Below are 13645 nucleotides of genomic sequence, written 5' to 3'. Positions count from 1 at the left end.
TCTGGAAACATTTTTAAATTTAAGCAAGCTACATGAAATTATTTGTCAGGATGGTAACAGTTAGCGCAGCTTTAATTAAAGCTAAAAGAGGCTATTTTGAGGAGTTACGAATCTAATTTAGTTAGAACTTTAGTTTGTATATCCACTTTATGTGCAATATGCCATTAAGTATGATGCTTAACAAAAGTTAATGTGTCTTTGGTCATGATTAGAAGGGTATACAAAACAACAAACCATTTATGAGAATTTAGACAGCCCCTTGCTAGCTAGCTTGCTAATGTTAGAGGTAGCTTAAAAGTTAGTGCGCCTCTTCCTTGTCCAAACATCACATTGTTTGCCATGCAATGACCTACACAGCTTATAGATTTGAGTGCTCAAGATAAAAGCATACACTGAAGTTACATTGATGTTCATGTTCAATATACACTACTCAAGACATTCTCATCAAGAATTCCATTTGAAAAGGGACGGGTTCAAACAAAGGCCCTCCTGGGGCTTGAAAAACACTCGTGATGGATTATTTCAAACATAACTTAATGAGAATATGTCAATGGATTGGTGTGAAAATGTCTCACTGAAAACTAAAAAGCATGAAAATCAAAGGTCACTTTCAGTTGCTTGTCTGTGAACTATGTGAATACTACCAGCAATCATTTACTGGTATTCACGCTGACATAAAGGTCAGAAAATCAAAGTCTTTCATACATCAAAAATATACTACACTGGACTTTAAAAGCACTCTGGGATTAAATGTTTTTCCATGCTAAAGCCTTCCTTGAATGGCTAAGTATTTGAGGGGAAAAGACAGGCAGAGGATTTCCATTTCTGTGAAAATCATTGAACTTACCCATTTGTTTTTTTTCCTCTCCGTTATGGTTTTCTTTTTTATTTACCTAGTTTGTGTACGTGTCGATGTCTGGATGTATTGAAATTTGCTTGGGGTCCAGTACATGTGGGTGGGGGGCATTGGGAGGTTTGTTTGAATGGACTTGATTGTCTTGTGTGTGAAATGTATTTCCTTTGTTTGTTATATTTGAAAAAAATTAAAAAAAAGACCTTGGAAAAAAAAAAATTAAAAAGAAAATCATTGAACTTTTTGAAAGTTCACGTGTTTCTCGACGAATTATTGAAAGGGATTTGTCAAAATGTGCCCATGAGGCATTTCTTCATGCAGGCAGATACAGCAAATAATTGGATCAAAGTTGTAAGAGCAGCTGCATGCAAGGGTTACAAATGGTAACCAATTAAGGGCATCAATAACAGCAACAGTTACATTTTATGTAGCATCATCTGAGCTCACACAAAGACATTCCCCACAGACGCACCTCCTTCCTCAATATCAGAACTTTATGGCTTCTTGAATGAACAACTTGAAAGTTACACCTTCTCTGAGTTGTGTCTTCCTTTAGCCACTTGCAGGACGCTGTTATGAGTCATATTTAAGGGCAAAACGAGGGCTGCACGGTGGTGTGGTGGTGAGCACCGTCACCTCACAGTAAGAGGGTTCCTGGCTTGGACCTTTCTGTGTGGAGTTTGCATGTTCTTCCTGTGCAAGACAAAAATAAACCATTCACACTGTTATAAGCAAGATCAATAGCTGGAGTCTGTGATGGTATAGAGTTGTACTTGTGCTAGTGGCCGAGCCCATTTACACTTCTTAGACTTCATTGATAATTTTAGAGCAACACGGTTCCAACCTGCCCCAAACGAAGAATGTGTTGAGAATTTTGCAGCCGTACCAAAAACCCCATTCTATTACATGCCTTAAGAATGTTTGCACGAAGAATCGGTCAAATTACCATCAGAAATGCTTCAAGGCTTTGTATCCTGAATGCCAGAATGTCTTTTGTGTGTTGTAAGAAACAATGACAACATTACAAAGAGGTAGAGGCTTTGCTGTCCCAACTTATTCTGGGATATTTTGCAAGCCTGAAATGCAAAAATAGATGTACATCGACAAATATCTTGGGTTCACACGGTCTACAATGAAGTCAAAAGTCATTGTGAATGTGTAAATCATCGTTGTTTTTTTCCCCATTAATTTTAATTAGCACTTTCCATAAAATGTCTTTCTGGTTTGGAGCTGTGGATCAGGAAGAAAACGGGTAAAGGGGGTCAAAACAAGCGAGCACTTTTTAAATTCACTTTTTAAAGACTGAAACAGCCCATTGAATGAATCCGTCGTCAGCATGCCAGGAGAACTGCAGGAGGAGATAATCTTATTTTAGTCAGAGGCTAATTCCTCTCTGCAGTGGATTCGGTTGAACAGAAGTAATTTAGGCGTGATGGGTTTCAAAAGACACAGGTCAAAAATTCACACAAAGCCGTTGAACATACCGTTGGACTAATTGTCAGCTCGGGGAGAACTCTTAGAGAGCCTCAAAGCCTTGAGTTGCTCTACATGGTATTAACACTGCCCTAAAATCAACAAGGTAAGAGAACATAACTTTTCAAAGTTTTTTATCTAAGCACATGATAAACTGCCTTGCCTGGCATCAAATCTTTTTTGCAGATGTGGTTATTCAAGCCGAGTCTTCACAGATGCTCCCGAGGCAGGTGGTAAACGTAGAGCACGTTACATCTCATTACAGAAAAGCTCAACTGCGAGGAACTGATGTCAGATGAGTTTTTGCAGGATTATTTGACTGCACATAATTTATAGTTGATTTTCACCTAAACAAAACTCACATGAAAAGCTACATTATAAAAATACACAGTGTTCTTAGTTTGTAATTACCAAACTCTCCTTTAAATGTTTTCAAAAAGGTCTCTAACATTGCAAGTTGAATAATTACCCCTAATTCCATTTAAAAAGAGCAAAAGTGCATTTTAGATCCTTTTGAAAATAAATACCCAGTAGTGTGACGGAGGGTGTGAGCATTGCAGTCGTGTCACCATGAAATTACCCTTTTGCTCCAACCACTGAGGGTGACTCATTTGGTCACAGCGGAAGGAGTCCTTTCCGCCTGGGAACATTCGTGGAGTCGCTATTCTCCTGAGCCACGGGGCAGCTGAAAAATACACTGAGCTGTTGCAGTGCAATTTGTTATACACTGTGAAGGCAATCCACCATGTGCCCTGGCAATCCTGTCATGAAAACAAATGCATTTACACTTTAGGTATCAGCGGGTCTCCTGTACTGCCTCAATGCATGTGTAGGTCACTCCAAGGCCTCTTCTATAGTCAGCAGAAATTTGTAAAGAAACTATCCCAAAATTCTTAACTAAATGCTTTGGTCTGACTGTCACCCAGTTTGGATCTGGATCTGAGTAGTGCACACACTGTCTGCCTTGGCTGCCTTGCAAAATGTATCTCTTAAAACTGCAGGGTAAGGCCACACACTGGTCCGATCGATGTTTCGAGAAAATCAACAAATCAAATGATCGTGCATGCTGTTTCATGTACTGGCAGGTAATGGAATTGTTTGCTACCTCTGTATTTTCTGGGGGAGTTCTGTTCGGCTCATTGATTTTGGCTTTTAAAGTCACCCATCTCATCAACCAGGTTTCCAGTCACAGGATCCAGCTGCTTTTCTGTTTTTTTGCTAAACCACTCAGATAAACCCACCACCTGCCATCACGAGGCGGAAAAAAACACAGTTTGTAAATGGGCGAGGAGCCGTGCCAAATGCTCTTGAGCATTTAGGACAATGAACAATCCAATTACTTCAGTGTATTTACTTGATGTGGTGGTAAATGAAACACAGCTTTTATAAACTTCTAGGACACATGCTTGATCATTTAGTGCCTCTGCTTCTCCCAAGGAGACAAAGAACATATCATTCTTTCGTTCGTCAAGGTTTAGAGTCTAAGTGCAGCTTTTGGAGGATTCATTGGCAGTTTTGCAATAGATGTTTTCAATAGAATAATGACTGAGTGGCAAAATGGGAGTGAAAAGAGCATTCTCGGTGGGCTGCTCAAGTGTTTAACTGGCGTTTCAGTCGGCGACCTGGGCTATCGTTACGCCATTCAAGGTGCCTGGCAAATCCATCTTTCACTGTCTACATTTGTGATAAAGCAATTCATTAAATGGAGTCTGACAAATATTTCCCCCTCTCCAACTGTCAAAGAGGACCAAACAAAGCAGCGCTGTCTTTACAAACTGCTGTTGTCTGTCCCTTGAAGTGGTGACAGAAAGCCTTTTTCAAAACAAGAAAAATAGACAAAGACGAAGAGCTGAAAACATTGGGTGTTAAAAAAAGAAAACCATTAAAGGTGCTGGAGGGTGACACATGCAAACATGGGAAACTGACAAAACATTTTTTAAGAGGATGAACAAGAACCACCGAACACCTGACATTGAAGTTGACAGAAAAATGACAGGTTCACCAATATGGACATAAAAAGCAAATGCTCAAAGGCTTCTGATATTTCAACCCGGACTCGTTGCTAAGACAAACATTTCTCCCACTGTTCAAAAACATGCATGTTAGGTTAGTGACTCTAAAGAGTGAGTATTAATGGCTGTTTGTCCTGTTTGTCCCTGTGTGGCCCTTGTACCCAGACACAGTGTCACACGTTTTTTGTTTCTTTGTTTGTTTTTAATTGGTCACCATTGACTTCTGCATCGATTTAACAGACAAAAAAAAGGCCTATTCTGAGCCTGGAGGAGGTTGGGGAATTACCCATATGACTGCCAAGCTAGCTTATGGGTTTAATATTAGCGTTAATGTATCACGTGACCCAGACAAGCATCTTAACACGTGTCAAGAGTGAATCACAGACGGATGTAACGGAGAGAAATCGGTCGTTTTTCAAAACATGTTCAGACTCGGATAATAAATAAAACGGAAATAATGTAAGTGATTTATTCTCTCTGTGCGGCCCGGTACCAAACGACCCACAGACCGGTACCGGTCCGTGGCCCGGGGATTGGGGACCGCTGCCATAGAGGCTGTATCGTCTATGGCCTATTCAGTCCCGTTATATGGATATATGTGGATCTCGAGTGATCTAACTTTCACCAAACTGTTATTGTGAGTAGATGAACGTATTTTATGCCAGAAATAAGGTCCAGGTTTAAAAAAAACAAACTCCCCCTTTAAGACAGAGTCCTGTCTTTCCCACTGGTGTCTTCCAAAAACTTTGAAATGTACTTTTTGTATTAAATTGCTGCTCCTTCGTGTAACTTTAATTTGCTTTCAAAATGTTTTTACAAGCAGCTGCCGTCTCCTTGTGCTTTCGCTAGGTTTCGGGTGTTTTTTCACACATTACAAACTACTTGGTTAAGGTTAGCATTGAAAAACAAGGTCATAATCTTATGAGCCCTCAGGTGGCACAGCCTGAATACTATAGCTCCATGGGTCAGTGCAGTCCACTCTGCATCCAGGGCTTATATTCATATTTTGTATTTTAATTTGTTTATGTTTTCTAAATATAATTAGACACTGAAAGGAATTTAATTTAGATTGGACCTGTTACATAAAGGTTTAAGTGATTTAACAAATTCCAAACTGCATTTTAGAAAACTTCCCAACTTTATAGAACTTCTTATAACACTGTAATATATGTAGAGTACGTTTTCTTAAACAGGTGAGTTTTGAGTCTTGATTCAAACACAGGGAGAGAATCAATATTACGAAAGTCTGGAGGGAGGGAGTTCCAGAGGTGGGGAGCAGAGCGTCTGAATGCTCTACTCCCCGTGGTGCTGAGACGGCTGGAGGGCACAGTGATGAGGATGGAGGAGGGTGACCTGAGGGAATGGGAGGAGATCAGATAGATAAGGAAGGGCGAGTTTTGTGGATGGCTTCAAATGTGTTCAGGAGGGTTTTGAACTTTCTATTCTTGATTTAACCGGAAGCCAGTGCAGCCGCTGTAGGACAGGGGTGATGTGATGAAAAGAGGGGCTTTTGGTAAAAATTCCGGGCGGCTAAATCCTGGACCATCTGAAGCTTATGGAGGGATTTGTGAGGAAGACCAAAGAGGAGAGGGTTACAGTAATCAATGCAGGACATGACAAGGCTGTGAATAAGGATATAAGGAGGGGGGTGATGTTGTGCAGATGGAAACATGCAGAGCGGGTGACATTTCAGAATCAATTCTCATTATCTTCTGAGTATTTAGAGGACATTGTGTCAATGTGTACTCAAAAGGAAATCCTCACCATGGAAGGAAAGAACTTAACTTGTTTAATTTACCCACTTTCCCTCACATCAGGTGAGACTTGGTCTGGCTCTGGCCCTCATGTAGAATCTCAAAATATGTTACGATAGAAGGAGCCGTTTTTATATACAGACAGCACAAGTCTGGCGACTCTATACAACCTATTTTAGTCACTTCAAACCAGCCAATGGAAACACGTCTGCTTGACATGAAGCTTTGGCAAAAGTTCAATAAGGGAGATCCGATTGATTTTGTTCGCTCTCTTCTTTGTTATTTGGGCTTTTCCTCTGTTTCCCTGCTTTTCCCTTCTTTCCCACACTTCCACATTGATAATGATGTCACTGCTATGCCCCGATGACCTTCCTAATTCCTTTCTCACCCAGCCAATTAGCCTCTTTTTTTGTCCTTTTTAAATGTATTTTTCTGCTGTTGTTCTCCTTCCAGAACTTGCAGTGCACATCCCACCTCCTTCCAAACCCTACTTTCTCCATTTGCCCAAGGTAGAAGCCCACCACCAGCATCTAGACAGCATCTGTGAAGTTCTTCTTTGATGTAGCATTAGCGTTAGCATTATACCAAACTTTCTTCTGACTATTTGTATGCCAAACTTTTTTTTGATTATCATCAACATCATATTTGATCTCTCCCTATTGACATTTATTTTGCCCACCTTTTTACAGCTTCACCTCAGATTGACTACGCTCATGAATGGAAACCCGGCTATGGACTCAAGGTCTCTGCATTTTTCATGAAAACCAAAGTTTTTCCAATACACTTGGAAGGTGAGGCTGAAATTAGGCGTATTCAGTTGGTTGCAAACAGTAACTTCTTCCGGCCGATGTACTGCACTTAAATCCTACACACTGGTCCATTCGATAGGTCCATGTGCAGAATCCACTCCTGGCCATCCGCTTCATTCAGTCTGTCAAAAATAAGGATAGAACTCTGAAAACATCTTTAAAAAGAGCTTAAGATCAAAACAAAATGCAAATCCTAAAATGAAATTACACATCTCGTTAGCAGTGAGTTTGAGTGATTCTTTGTTAAAGCCAGGGACCAGACAGCCAAATCAAAAGTATAGAGAGCATCCTCGGGGTAAATGAAGCTGTTCTCTCGTTATTTCACCACTTCTCAAGTAGGCTGCTGGTGGAGAGGTGGTCTGTATTGATTTGCAAGCAGGGTGGGCATTGGCCGCATGTGTCCTGCAGTGCAAACACAGCAAGGCATCTCCAGCATAATTTCCCTTTCCTGGCTGTTTTTCTGCTTCCTTTCACGTCTTTATCTCTCTTTCATGTCCACTAAATCACACATAATTAGCAGATTATCTCATCTTAATATGTTTCCTAATTCTGGTGTCTGCCGATTTGGTTCAGATGAATTGAATAACTCCCCCATCCTACTCTAAGCTAAACCAAGAAAATAAAAAGAAACGGAACATGCAGTGCCTTTGAGATTTTATTCCACATGAAATCCAGACATTTAGCTGTGGTTTAAAAATATCTCGTACTAAACTGGGTTTGACATGTGTGCAGAAAGCTGCAATGGACAAAGACACAATGAACAGATGACTTCAGATAGGTTCACAGTGTGTTTATGTGTGTGTCAGAGCTCATTAGAGGTGTGAGGATGGCAGCTGTAGCGGGTTGTTTGCCTCCTCGGTACTTGCCTTTACTTGTGCAGATAACCACCTCCACCGAAATGTGATGGAGGAGGAGGAGAAAAGAAAGCCAAGGCAGCAAATGAGGCAGATTCAGAGAGTTGAGCAGCAGAACTAATGAATGCAGAAGAAAAATCTGTCCTGCTGTCACTGACCACCGTCTCCCACCTACACTTTCAGCAACAAACTCGGCTTTTATGCTGCAGTCAGTGTTACAGGTGAAGCATCAGTGTAGTCGTGTGTTGAAATTGTACCTTTTGGCAGGCCATCTTAATTCTCAACACGAGGCTGATTAATGTAACACACCTGTAGATAGGCATTTATGTTCACAAATAACACCTCTGTCAAGTGCGCGGCAAAGCCACTTTGCTTAGTTTGCCTAATTGCGCTCAATCTCCCGTTTTTCCTGCTGTGCCAACCCGAATGACCTTGTCCTTGAGAAAGTGTTCTCCTCTCACTTGCAGAACCTCTTTTTTTAGCAATCAGTTTCCCATAAGCGCTTGATTCCCTCGCTTGATTCCCTCCAACCAAGACAATCTGTGGGGCTTTAATCCAGCACCCTGTCTCACTCTTAACACCTTTTTTAGAGAAAATACAACAACAACAAAAAAAGCCCAGAACAAGTCTCAGCTTGGACTTTAAATACACGCACAAGTTCATATGTGTACATTACAGGCATTTTAGTGTATTAGGGAGTTTGCAGCAATCTACTCTTTATCTTTGATTGCACAATGTTTTCTCAGGTAAATGGTTGTTGTGTAAATGTCATGGTAACTGCTATTTAATCGAATCTGAGAACAAGGGATTTGAAAGAAGCAACATACAGGGAGAATAAAAAGGGACATTGAAACCGTTGCCGAGGAATCATTTAAAAAGCAAGGCAAGGTAAGTTTATTTGTACAGCACAATTCAACTACAAGGCAATTCAAAGTGCTTTACAAAGACATTAAAACAGTAGAAATAAAAAGCATGATTTAAATTTTAAACAAAAAGAAAGAAAGAAGAACAATAGATAAAATCAGATAAAATCAGTAGTTAAAATGTGATTAAGTTTTGAAACTCAAGCTTCAGATTTGGAGCTTTATTCAAACGCAGCTGAAAATAGGTGTGTCTTCAGCCTGGACATAAATACACTGTTTCAGCTGATCTGAGGCTTTCTGGGAGTTTGTTCCAGACATGTGGAGCATAGAAGCTGAACGCAGCTTCTCCATGTCTGGTTCTGACTCTGGGAACTGATAGAAGACCGGATCCAGATGACCTGAGGGGTCTGGAAGGCTCATACTGGGTCAGTATGTGCACAGAGAATGGGAGAGAGCAGGGTCTTGACACTGCTCGAAGCACATATTGTTTAGGGTCAGAATGTTCTGTGTCAAGCACCACTGTGTCTGAGATTGCTGCAACATGTTCGTCATCGCCCGGACACAGATGTGTGTCCATTGGCAAGCATCAAGTAAATCCAAAATGGATCAGCGTTTTCCACCAAGTCGTTCAGCAGAGAGACAGGTTAGCAGCTAAGAATTCAAGCAGCTTTTGCTTCTAATTTCAGCTTATGTACACCATGCAGGTCATAGGAGAATTTCACAGAATTTCTTCAACAAAATTGACATATTTTCTTCCTCTTGCTTTTTAAATATCCCTCCTAACACACTAGACATTGCTAATGTGACCTGACGGAACGGCAGCTCTTTACTTGTCTCAGGAAGAGGTGCTGCACTTTAGTGCTCCACTTCACCGTTGATGGAATTTTCCTGTAAACCTTTTTGTGGAACAGTTTGAAGTGACTCACATGTCCCACGGTGACTGTGTAGTGTGAAGTGGTTGAGTGATCAGGGGATTGTGGCTTTGTAGCCATCACTTTGCAAAAAAAAAAAAAAAGATGTTTGAACTGAAAGAAATTTAAGAGCCCTAAACTTGAAGTATTTGGGTACATGAAACCTACAATTATGATTTTGTATTTCTTCATATAGAGAGACTAAACCATAACATTAGAAAAAAAAAGTAACTGCTGGTGGTTTTAAATTAAGCTGAAACCACTCATGTACAACGCTTCCTATTTCTAGTCACAGCGCATCGTATTTTTGCCCCCTCGGGTCATGACAGATTGCATGAGATTGTTAAGACAAGTTCATTATGGTATTGTGCAGTCTAGATACAGATGTAGGCAGAACGTCACATCATAACTGTGTATAATTCCCAGCCAAAAATATATAGTCAAGTGTCACATATTCTGAATCCTACACATAAATCATTAGATAGAAATGCATTTATTCTCCCACACAAGCTCATCAGACCCAATTAGAATAACAAGTATGCTGTCACATACCAAACAGAGCTTGTGCAAAGTATTTCTTGATAATCAAACAACAAATTGTCCTTTACTGCTGGTGCCTACAAATGATCATTTTGGTATTTAAAACTTTATCTCATGGCAATGACTCATAATGTAGGTCTGACCTATAACAGAGACAGGTGCTGTGAGAATGAGCGAGAGTACCAATTAAATGTTCCCTGTAAGCAAATGGCTTCACAAGCTGGTGAAATGAACAAACATATGTCGTTTTAAACCGTAACCCGAGCCACGTTGCAAAGATTGTAATTAAAAAGTGTCAAGCCTGGCCTCTAACGTACAAAAAATCATGTTTTGGCTCCATACTCCTGACGCAGACTGGTGTCTCCTTGAGGCTGCGTCCTGTACCTCCACCTCTCTTAGAGCCCTGATCACCTCCTGCCTTCCCCTCTCTGTTTCACAACACACTAATAATCCTATAGTCATAAACACCCTTAAAATATGGGTTCAACTTAGACGTCACTTTGGGTTCAAGCACCTTCTTCATCTAAGTCCCATCCACAATAATCACCTCTTCCCTCCAGCCAGGTTAGACTCTGAATTTAGTCTTTGGAAGAGACGAGGCATTTATAATTTTAAGGATATGTACATAGACTCTACTTTTGCAAGCTTTGATGATCTGATGCGTAAATTTGACCTTCCTCGGTCTAGCCTGTTTCGATATTTCCAAGTCCGCCACTTCATTCAACGTCACGATCCCGATTTTCCATGCATAACACCATCTTCTGGTCTAGATGATCTGTTGGAATCTCCCTTTAGCCCTAAAGGACTCATCTCAAGAATTAATGATTGTATAGCTTCCTTTAAAAAAATAACACTGGCAAAAATTAAAGCAGACTGGGTGGATGAGCTGGGGGAGGACTTCGGAGAGGAGGTGTGGGAGAGCGCCCTTTTAAGAGTGAACGATAGTTCTTCCTGTGCTAAACTAAACATCATACAGTTCAAGGTTCTACATCGTATCCACTACTCCAAGGCAAGACTGGCCAAAATATTTCCAAACACTGATGCAGGTTGTGACTGGTGTCGGAACACTCCTGCTGATTTAACGCACATGTTTTGGTCCTGTCCAGCCTTGGCAAACTATTGGTCTACTATTTTTAAAACGTTGTCAGAAGCACTGAATATTGACATTCAACCCAACGCAGCTATGGTCATATTTGGTATCACGGATAGAAGGTATGCATCATTAAAGAAATGTTATAAAAATATAATTGCTTTCACAACGTTGCTTGCACGTAGAAGAATATTATTGCACTGGAAGGCGAAAAATCCACCCAAAGTGTCCTTATGGTTTAGTGACCTAGCACAATTTATACAATTGGAAAAAATAAAATATGCTCTCAGAGGGTCCAGAGGCAAATTCTTTTCTGTTTGGGATCCGGTATTAAAGTATCTTGGTAAACTTAAAACTCTGCCCACTTGTTAAACACTTAGCGGCCACCAGGCATTTGTGTTGTGATTGTGATTAATTTCATATGGATCAGATCGTGTTTGGTGCACAGCTCTTATTGTAATATTGTATACATATGGATGTATGCATACTTTTTTTTTTTTTTTTTTTTTTTTTTTTCTTCTCTCTCGACTGTGATTAGTTTTAATTATTATTATCTCCTTTTCTTATTCTTTTAAAATTAAATTGGAGTGGCGTCCAACATGTTCCGGGGGGGGGGGGGGGGGGTGTTAGTCAATGTAAGTATATATATAAGTATAAAAATGAGCATTGTATGTGTACTTATATATTATGTCCTTGAAGCTCAATAAAAAATATATTTAAAAAAAAAAAAAAAAGTGTCAAGCCCAGAGAATGGAGGACGCAGGAGCAGGAGATGATGTTTAAAAAAAAAGAGCTTTTAATGAGGAGCAGCAGATCACAAGATCTCTTCAAGAGAGAAACAAATGCAGGCTATGGAAGTTATCTATAAATATATACTTCTCCCAAAGCGATAGAAGTATAACTATGAAAATTGTCAAAATAAGAATCACTCCACTATAAGGAGGAGAAAACGAAAAGGACTATAAAAGTTTAACTAATCACTCCAGCCACGGAGGAAACAAAAACCTCAACTGAAAATCGGAGGCACTATGCTATGAAATATTATATAAACAAAAGGTCACTCCACTGGGAGGAAAAACAAGAATGCTATAAAACTTGAACTTAAACTTAGCAAGGCTAGAATATCAAAGTTAACAAGAACAAAAAACTATCTTAACGAGGAATCAACCAAACGGTGACTTGGATCGAGACTGAGCTATGGCTTGAAATGGCAAGAGTGAACGCGCGTTAGACCAAAGAAATACAACACACTGGCACAAGACAAGGGGAGACGCAGACTCTTATGCACACAGGGATAATAGGGAACAGGTGGAATCATTCACACGACAAACAGTCATTCAAAATAAAACAGGAAGTGACGAGACGAGACAAAAAGAACCACTTGACCTCACCGCGGTGTAACAAAAAGGTGAAAATATGACCAGACAGAACCAGCGCAGCTTTAAGCTCTAAGCAAAAATGACAGTTTATTCCAACGGTAGCTTGGAAAGAAAAGAAAAGATATTCAAACACCTAAAAGAATACAGTTTGAAATCTGATAGAGATTAATGTACATTGTAAATTTGTGTGAAAACGAAGCTATTCATACATTTAACATAAAAGTTAAATGTATGAATAGCTTAGGCAGTTAGGCAGTTATTATTATTATTATTAGACAATAACCAGAGGTGTCAAGTAACAAAGTACAAATACTTTGTTACTGTACTTAAGTACACTTTTTAGGTATCTGTACTTTACTCCATTACTTATTGTTCTGCCTACTTCTGACTTCTACTCATTTTCACACAAGTATCTGTACTTTCTATTCCTTACATTTTCAAAACAAACAGCCTCGTTACTCTTGGCTTCAGTTTTTTTTTTTTTTTTAACTCTTGGCTTCAGTTTAATGTTTATGTATTTCACGTCATGTGCGCCATCCAATACAGATCAGTGGCGCCATCCACACCTAGTGAGAACGAGTGTAATTGGATGAATCGTATAACGCAAACACTCATCGGTTAGGCTATTCCACAAATTTGTGCTGACGCACAAGGAAATCGTCATTCGTCAGAAGCAAGCAGGTGTTCTACAAACTGCAAACGCGAAGCTGCTCAAAGTGTCTAACATAATCTTTGTGTGTATGCAAAATTGTTGCACTGTCCTACTCCATGCCATTTTCAGAGCGTTTTAGATGCTCTGTATGTTGTGTTAAAGAGCTCATTTTCGTTTCAGTTTTTGTCTTGACTGTCAGCTGCGACAAAGGGGGGAACGTGCGTGTGTATATCTTTTTTCTTTGAATTTTTCAGGCAGTAAGACTTTTTTTTTGTATTTTTGACGGGACGAACATGAATACCTCACGACCTACCTCTTGAATACTATCTCACGTGTAATAAAATTCCAATAAAGTTTGAGAAAGAACATGCTCCTTGAGTGACTTTGTCTTTGACAGTAATGGTTTTATGATTGTTGTCTTGGGCCACATGTAGAACTAATCAGTTTTCAAATTA

The sequence above is a fragment of the Odontesthes bonariensis genome, chromosome 2 (assembly GCF_027942865.1).
Source record: "Odontesthes bonariensis isolate fOdoBon6 chromosome 2, fOdoBon6.hap1, whole genome shotgun sequence".
NCBI lineage: Eukaryota > Metazoa > Chordata > Actinopteri > Atheriniformes > Atherinopsidae > Odontesthes > Odontesthes bonariensis.
Note: the sequence above shows the minus strand (reverse complement) of the source record.